Here is a 10,000-nt window from a genome sequence, read left to right as displayed (position 1 = left end):
CTCACACACACACACACACACACACACACACACACCCTCTTTCATGCCTGTGCACTTGACTGCTCTTTCCCTTGTTCCAGCTTCCATCCCTTCATTTGTTTTCCTCTGTTCTCCCTTGTTTTCCTTCACAGTTGAAATAACCCTCTGTGGAGGAAATCAGGAGGAGCGGGGATGGTGCCGGTGGTGGTGTTGGTGTATAGCGTCAATGACAAACATGCTGTGGAAACAGTGTGCTTGAGGTCTCGACAGACCTGTATCTTTAGATAATACAGGTGGTGTTTGTGTGTGTCTCAGTAGTGTCCTGGAACAACCCCGTCGCCATGTGTGCAAATGACCCAAAAAAGAAAAGGAGCTACTTGTGCATTGTGTATATTCTTTAACAGTGTACGTGTGTCATTTTTACAGAATCCAAACTAGAAGTAAGCCAATAAAAAATAATGATGTGATTGATTGAAGCTGTGTGATTTTATCCGTGAGAAATGTAATGATGTGTTGTGTTGCAGTGTACTGCAACTTGCATATTCCCCTATATATACCAAAATACTTTCCTTGAATGTACATGTGCAAAAGTATATTTTCTATGCAAAATTCTGATGGGGGCAGTATTCAGTTGGGAAATTTTCATGTGTTAGGCCCCATCCATATCTGACATAATGACCTGCTATTTTTCTGTGGTGCATCAAAGCCACCAATTCTCCCCTCCACACACTCACATTTTTGACCTTTCCTTTTTTTTTTTAGATATGTTTACAACTTCAAAATTTGACCTAACTCTATGGTGATAGTTACTGCACACAACTATGAGCTATTCAAAAATGGACCTTTTGAATTGAATGTTACAGTGTTCGTGTACCACTATTCCTCTAGTGGTTTCACTATTTCTTATTTTTGACAATTTAGAGATAGCATGAGAAGATGTCGGGGTGCTCTAGCTCAATTTATGTGTTGTACAGGCCTACCTGATAACCGGACTATCCATATCTATGTGGATGTTACAGGACCACAATCTCCCTGTGTCAATTTAAATATGTTAATAATAAATATAATAATCTAAATACAATAGTGGTGCTTTTTGGGAGGACTGAATCAAAGCTTTACCTATGCCTATGTTCACAGCATTTTCCACACATTGGCAATGCATGTTGCCTTCTGGGGGCGCTAGAGAGACACAAACTCAACTGCAAACTCCTATTTGGTTAAATTCTACCCCAAATACCAAAGGCTAATAGGTGATATTTTTTCAATAGGAGGGTTAAAATGGAACATTTCATTTCATGTCCCATCTGAGCACGATGACACCCCAAAAACTCCCACGGACACCTCGTGAACGTGCCGTGAACTCCTGAACTGAACTTGAACCGTTAGTATCACGGGCAGGTCAGGGTGTGCCCGGCAGGTCAACTTTGACCCCCGCAGAGCAATCTTAGGGCCATATGAAGACCCCAGGCGGCATAGCCCCTTATGAAGGGGTCTGGTTGTTAATACTAGCCCTCCAACCTCGGGCACCCTGTCCTCAAAGGCAGGAGAGCTGGGCTGCATAGAAAGGGCCATAGATGGGGAAGTGCCTGCTGATTTGTTTTACGTGAATTGAATTGATCCCCGATGGGAAACAACAGGACGGGGTCACGCACTGGTGCCATCATCATCTTCATACCAGATCAGAAGGGCTTTTTTCTCATGGGGGTAGGGAGAGGAGGTAATTTTTCCTGATAAAACTCACCCCACCCAACCACCCCTGGATTTTGTTCTTTCTTTTTTGTCTTTCTTATTTCTCACTCGTTCCCTCACGCATTCCCCCTGGCTGGTGTCGGTTAAAAACGAGACACCTTGGCTTCGAGGTTAAATGGGAGCGGATCTGTCATTTAGGGAGGGTTGCTGCTGAACACGCGATGAACTCTGAACTCTGTTTGCCCTCAGCATAATGTTTGTGAGTGAGTGTATTCATATGTGTGTGTGTTTGTGTGTGAATGTATGTATGTTTGTGCACATGCACGTTTATGTGTGTATGTTTGTGTGTGTGTGTGTGTGTGTGTATATCTGTGCCCATGTGTATGTATATGTGTGCATGTGCGTATGTGAGTAAATAGTTTTGCCTGTATGTCAGAGGTTGAGAAAGAGAGAGAAAACATTCAGGATGTGTGAATGCTTGTGTACATGTCTTAGGTGTTCACAGTCATAACACAATTCACCCAGTTGTCCAGCACATCCAGTTGTATGTCCCTTTCATCACCCCGGCTGTGTTCAAGTCTATGAGGGAAAGAGAAAGAGAGAAAAAAATACAAGAATGAAAAGAGGGGACGAAAGTGTGTAAAATAGCAGAAAGACGAAAGTGCTCTGGCTTTGCCGTTGGGTGGCGCCGTTGGTCGCTCAAGTGACGAAACAGGTCTAGAGTGTGTGTTTGTGGATGTCTGTGTGTGTGTGTGTGGCGGGGGGGGGGGGGGGGGGTAGAGAGGGGGGGGGGAGACGCGCCTGCACCACCCTCACAACTGGCGTCAACGCAAATGAGCAGAGGTTTGTGATTGGCCGAGAGTCTGCGTCACGCGGTGCTGCTCAAACAAGGCTGGGTGGAGCTAAGCGTGATGCAGCCATCGGCAACCAGGGTGGCAACAACAGAAATCCCTCTCCACCTCCTCTTCCCTTAAGCAAAACACACACACACACACACGCATACAAATGCTCACACACACACTCACACATGTGCAAACAAACCCCCCCCCCCACACACAGACATATTCAAATACACATTTGCACACACACACAAACTGCGTGGACCACACGAACACACAAACACAAAAAGGCCTTTGTTTTGACCTTTCCTTTATCAAACACTTAACTCCTATAGTGAAGGTGTGTGTATGTGTGTGTGCAGGCGTGTGTGTGTATATGCATGCATGAACATGTGTGTGTGCACACGTGTATTTACGTAAGGAGGGCTTTGTTCACTGGCATGTAGTGTCATTACATCAAGAAATGACTACATTAACTTACAGACACACACACGCACACACACACACACACACACACACACACACACACACACACACACACACACACACACACACACACACACACACACACACACACACACACACACACACACACACACACACACACACACACACACACACACACTGCATGCACACACTCTCTCTCTATCTCTCACATTGCAATCAAATAAACACCACCTGCCCAAACCCCTCTACACTTCTGCTCTGACATGCATCATATTTACAAGCATCACCCATAGGACCACACGGGCAGAGGTGTGTCCACCCACAAACATCACCCAGAGAGCCAACCGTCACTCTTACACAAAGCTGTCCGTTAGACCCAGATAAGGAGCACGGATCAGCACTGTGATGGATGTGTCTGCTCTGATGAGATGAGACTGTGAGAGGAGAGGTCTATTCTCTCTCTGTCTCGCTCTGGGATATGTGGTGTAGGTTCTCTGGTTGCTTGCCTCCAGCTATACGGAGCTGTTCATTGAAAGGCCGGACGGACGGAGCGTCCTGTGGTACAGGAGGTAGAGAAGTCGATTAGTAATCAGAAGGTTGTTAGCTCGATTCCCTGTCGAAGCGTCCTTGAGCAAGACACTGAACCCCTAATTGCTCCTGATGTGCAGTGTGCCATCAGTATAAATGTGTATACATGTGTAAGTCGCTTTGGATAAAAGCGTCTGCTAAATGATTAAATGTAAATGTAAATGTCCTGGGAATAAGGCGTTTGCCTCTGCTCAGGTTGTGACCCCTTGGTGACCCGCACGGTGGGGTCCAGGGTCACATGGAGGAAAGCAGGTGCATGGCGACTCCTGGGAGTGATGTCATCTTTGGACCACACCCTGGTGTCAGAGGTGGGATCCCACATGAGCAGGTGGGAATGGACACACACACACACACACACACACACACAATGTGGCTTGAGGATAGACGGAGCACCTGAAAATTGGGAGGACACCTTTGATGCAGATGAGGAAAACCTCCATCGCCCTCAGGCCATAAGTTCAAAGAGCTCAGGCCAGCTGACACTCTGGTCAAAGTGTCAAAGGTCAGCCTTAGACCTGGTTTCCAGGATATCACTTACATACATGATGCTGAAGAGTGGATACCTCTGCAACAAAACCTACAGCTGTTGTGGCATACAGACACTCAATCAATGAACAATACGACACCTTCAATCACATCCACATACAGAGCCATATGTCTGAACGCACAAACATTCACAAATTCACCTTTTTGAAATTTCATTCATGTAATTTTTCTGCTGGCTCTGAACTGGTTTGGAAGGTAGTAAGACAAGAGGAAGAGCATGCTGAGCAGATCCCAGATAGCCAATGACTCGAGATCCTGCCCTGATGTCGGCTGAGAGAATGTCACCGGACTGTGATCAGATCAGTGTCATCGCGTGCCACCTCAGCCACCAAGAGGGCAGCTCTCAGGGCCCCTCCCCTGCCCATGAAATGCCCCCTCACCACCATCCTATGCCTGCTTGGAAGAACGGATTCTGCCCATGCACTGACACTGAGAATTTTCTCTTTCTTTTTTTTCCTATCTTCATTTTTTTGTTCTGCATTATTTTCATTCTTTCCTGATTTACCAACTGAACTGGATTATTTTCAAAGCTGGTAATTTCTTCATTCTGTTAAATGATTAACCAGCGCTGTCTGATATGTCTGGAATACATGATTAATTTACTATGCTTCTTAACTGCTTTTAGCCAGAGTGAGACAAAAATAAATATATCTTCATGTTCCGTAACTTAGCCATATGTTTCCTTTATATAGATATTATTATTTTTTGTGTGCTCTATTCCTTGAATCCACTACTGGAATGAAACCACTGAAAGGAAATATCAAATTGATGTTACAATCATAACTATTATAAAATAAAGACAGACACGCCTGGACCCCTCTATCCCTAAGGCGCAAACACACACTAACACCTACTTGCAACAACATGCAGACACACACACAAACACATCTCCATCTCATCTCCATAATTTGCTTGGAGGCCTTGATGGTTGTGTCATTTGTCAACATCCATGTTTGTGTGTGTGTGTGTGTGTGTGTGTGTGTGTGTGTGTGTGTGTGTGTGTGTGTGGACGTGAGGTGTCGTGTGTCCTGGCCATGACACCAAACCCACGGCAGACACTCAAGGCTGCAGAGGAGGGGACAGACAGAGGGAGGAGACGAAAGAAAAGAAAAGATCAGTGGAGGAAAACAAAAAGAAGAGAGGTGGAAGAGAGAGTGAGAGAGAGGCAAAGTCAGACCTGCCCCAAAGTCAGCTTTGTTCAGGTGGGTGACGGCCCACTGATTTATGCCACAGACACACACCACAAGGACGGAGGGCCTGGTCAGGAAGACAGGAGGTAACAGAGGGAGGTGGACAGAGAGAGCGAGGGGAGAGAGAAAGAGGGAGTGAAAGAAAGGGAGAGAGGAAGAAGGGGGGAGGGAGGCGAGCCCACCCATGCGAGCGATCTTGCGTGAGAGATCAAATAATTAATGATATTGAATATCACACTCCTCAGATTGTGGTTTGGACATGTACCCAGATCCTCCTGTAGATCTCAGCCTGTGGGAAGAGAAGGGACTAATGCAGTAATGGCTGACTGTGTGAATAATTGTGGATGTAGAAATATGTGAACAGAGGAGGAAAACAGATCAATTTTTTTCTGCAGTAGAAACAGTTAAGATAAATTGATAGATTGATGGTCAGAACAACCCCTGCAACATTAATGGATAGTTGGCCTGCAGAATTAATATGTACATGAATACATATGCATATCCTTATGTGATTCAATGTGTGTGTGTGTATGTGTGTGTGTGTGTGTGTGTGTGTGTGTGTGTGTGTGTGTGTGTGTGTGTGTGTGTGTGTGTGTGTGTGTGTGTGTGTGTGTGTGTGTGTGTGTGTGTGTGTGTGTGTGTGTGTGTGTGTGTGTGTGTGTGTGTGTGTGCATGCTTGTGTGTTTGTGTATGGGTATGTGTATGTGTGTGTGTGTGCTTGGTCTTTTGCAGATTTTTGAAGGAAAAATTACAGCAGAAAAAACCCCCACCAGTGATGGCTTTGCAGAAGAAAATGTCAGGGAAGGTCCCACAATACTTTAGACAAATACCAATCATTGACATTCCACATATTAGCTGGAGGTATCTCCACCCAAGAGCAACATGAATTTATTTAAGAAATGAATGATTTCAAAGAATGGGTAAGAAAACATGCGTGGCAAACTCCACTTCCTTTAACATATATACACACTCATACACAAATAAGTACACACTCACACACACATAAGTGGACACTCAGATACACATAAATACACACTCACACACGCACGTAAGTGAAACAATATTTCTTTGTAACACCACGTTTCCACACATGGGTGTGACTTGTTGACATCACAAAATGCAAAGTCATCAGCCAGCATTTATTTATGTACACTGTTTCCATAGTGATTTGCACACCCTTACCCATCCAAGTAAACTAGAGCAAGTTCACCACCCACCCTTTCTTTCAATCAAAGCCACCACGCACATCTGAATAACTATATGCATGTCTGTGTGTATTTCTGTGTGTGTCTGATTTTGTGTCTATAGCTGTATAGCATCTGAAAATCAATAAGTGACTGTGCTGACAAGGATTGCGTGTGTGTGTGTGTGTGTGTGTGTGTGTGTGTGTAGGTTGGTTATCATGTATGTATAGCACGTCTGTGTGTGAGAATCAAGAAGTGACTGCCCAAGCTTGTGTGTGTGTGTGTGTGTGCGTGTGCGTGTGCGTGTGCGTGCGTCCGTCCGTGTGTGCGTCCGTGCGTGCGTCCGTGCGTGCGTCCGTGCGTGCGTCCGTGCGTGCGTCCGTGCGTGAGTGCAAGTTTGTGTGTGTGAATGTGTGTGTGTTTGTTTGCTACCTCGATTAGTGGGATTTGAGGTTAATTAAGTGGCACCTGATATGTCCACTGCATTTCAGACACTGCCGTCTGAGCAGGTACTGCAATCTAGACTATTCTCATTCGTAGTTCCACGTTGGTAGAACAAGCTGCCAAGTACTACCAGAGCAGGGGCGTCCCTCTCTACCTTTAAGAAGCTCTTGGAAACCCAACTCTTCAGAGAGCACCTCCCTTCCTAACTTGCACTCCTACTTGTACTAAACTTGCACTTACAGTAGTTACATTCATGCACTTTTTTTCTATTTTGTATGTAAAGTAGTATGTATTGTTACATTAGGTCTCTATTGCTCGTAGCTTGATTGTTCTCTCCCTTGCATGTCGCTTTTGATAAAAGCATCTGCTGAAAGGCTAAATGTAAATGTAAATGATGGTGCTAACAGAACAGACACCTGGTTCAGGAGGCACCATGAAGTACACACATACAGAAGGACACACACACATACAGAAGCGTACACAGACACAGACACAGACACAGACACAGACACAGACACAGACACAGACACAGACACAGACACAGACACAGACACAGACACAGACACAGACACAGACACAGACACAGACACAGACACAGACACAGACACAGACACAAACACAGACACAGACACGCACATGCATGCAGTCTGGATGTATCTGCATGATACAAGCGCACACCTGAGGTGGCAGCAGCTGTATCGGCAGCATGTGAACGACTGATCGACCAATCAGGTGTCTAACATGTCCGTGCCATGTGAGAGAGCAGCCTGGTCTGGGTTTCAGCTCTGGAGGAGACTCCTCCTCCCTTCCTGTCCTTTCTCGTCTCCTCCCCTCCGCTCACGTCTGAACATACACACACACACACACACACACACACGCACACACAAACATTTTCAGTCCTCCTTTCTCGCCTCCTTTCCTCTGGTGTGAGGCGTATAATTCCTTCTTCTTCTTCTTCTTCTTCTTCTTCTAGGCTGAGCCAAAGGGCTCTTTCTTGCGTGATCAGAGCAATTTAAGACTCACCAAAGATATCGTGTGCAAAATTGGCACCAGACAAAATTTTTAGGGCGTCACCTAAAGCAACGCATAATGGACAAAAGAAACCTCACGTAGGCCAGTGTTTTCACATCACAGTCAGACAGACTTTCAAGCTGCTAGCATTTCGTAAGGAGCATATACCATGAAAACCAACCCTGTTCAATTTCAGGTTTAATGTGGCTGTTTTGCAAATTACGGGTCGTGTAATGTTTGCTCCTCCACATGCTATTGGATTTCAGATAAAGTGCAATAGAGGCCTGTTCCCAAAGGAGTATGGGGTATCTCATGCCATTAAGGTGGTAATTCTAATGGACTTAGCAGTTAGGAGTGAGACACTCATTTTTGCAATTCCAACTGGGTAAACGTCCTACTGCATCCTATTCAGAAAAAAAAAAATAATAATAAAGTTGATGCATAAATATAACATTGAAATAGCATTATTGTGTAATGTGTTGTGCTGAAGAGGATGTACGCATGTGTGCCCTTTGCACAATGGGCCTTGAAATGGCTCCATGGACGGGTCCAGAGGCAGAGGGCGAGAGAGACTGGAATGAGTTTCTCTCTGTGTTGGACCACTAGGGAGAGCCCTCCAGCACTCACAAACCAAAATATTCCCTTTTAGCCGCCATTTACAAACTCCTCCCCTGCTTGCCGTTGTCAGGGTGGCCATCGCTAGGCCAGGTGAGTGAGAAGACAGATGATGACACACACATCCATAACTCTGATGAGATGAGTCACAATCAAAGATCTCATACTGCGTGAGTGTGTGTGTGTGTACATGTCTTGGTGTGTGTGTGTGTGTGTGTGTGTGTGTGTGTGTGTGTGTGTGTGTCTGTGTGTGCATTACCTTTTACCGACACTTGATGGATGGTTAGTCCCTGGGCTGTACCAGGTGCATGTGTGTTTAAATGTGTGTGTGTGTGTGTGTGTGTGTGTGTGTGTGTGTGTGTGTGTGTGTGTGTTTGTACATAAAAACATAAACAATACAACACACAACTTATACATGTGAAATAAAGAGTGAGGGAACTACAAGTAGGAAAAAAGGATTGTTAAAGTGAGTCCGAGAAAGAGTGTGACAGAATCAGAGACATTGACAGAGAGACAGAGACAGAGACAGTGACAGTGACAGAGAGACAGAGACAGAGAGAGAGAGAGAGAGAGAGAGGGCAAGAGAGGGATGGAACAGTTGCTATCGCTGTGGTAGGTGTTTGGCCTGAAGCTCTCTCTGTCTCTCTCGCTCTGCGGTCTTCACACATGACACCGGACACAGCGGATGCGCTCCCCTGGGGCTCCGGGTGAAGATCTTATCCAGACAGAGATGGATGATGACCCGGCCTTGCTGGCTGCCTACTGGCTGGTACAGTACACTGGCCTGGAGAGAGAGAGAGAGAGAGAGAGAGAGAGAGAGAGAGAGAGGGAGAGAGAGAGAGAGACTCCACTTAGAAAGAGGGATAGGTTCAGAAATAGAGATAGAGACAGAGCAACTCCTTGAGGACTGAGCTCAGACAGAGAGAGAAAGAGGGAGAGACAGAGAGAAAGAATGTAAGAAAGAGAGACAGAAATAAATGAATGAATATAAATGATGAATGTGCAATGTATTGGTTTCCAGGTAGTTTAGGACATGTAATACTATATTTGTCCTGTAGGGGCAGTGCAGCATCAAAGCACACTTAAGCAAAGAGGAAAACAACCTCAGTTTTTAATAGTTTGATGACACTCTTACTGGAGGTCTTTGTCTTTATTTGTTATTATGTAACAATTATATATACAATATGGCATCATAAATATATATACAAAATGTATAATTTTTTACTTCATGGCCGTTATGTTACTTATGGGGTGGAGTCTTTTTTGTCTGAAAACATAGAGCTTCCTGGATACTTGCTACCATGACAACCCTCTGTGGAAGGGGATCCCACTCCCCCTAGAAAATGAGGTGTGAAATGGAGGGATTGCTGGCTAAAACAAGGGTGAATCACACGTGTTTCTGTTTAATACTCATTCTTCACGGAGGGATTTCCTCTCCCACTCTCTCTCTCTCTCTCTTTATCTCTCT

Source organism: Sprattus sprattus (genome assembly GCF_963457725.1).
Source record: "Sprattus sprattus genome assembly, chromosome: 18".
In the NCBI taxonomy this organism is placed as follows: Eukaryota; Metazoa; Chordata; class Actinopteri; order Clupeiformes; family Clupeidae; genus Sprattus; species Sprattus sprattus.
The sequence above is the reverse complement of the archived record's forward strand: the minus strand, read 5'-3'. Positions refer to the sequence as shown.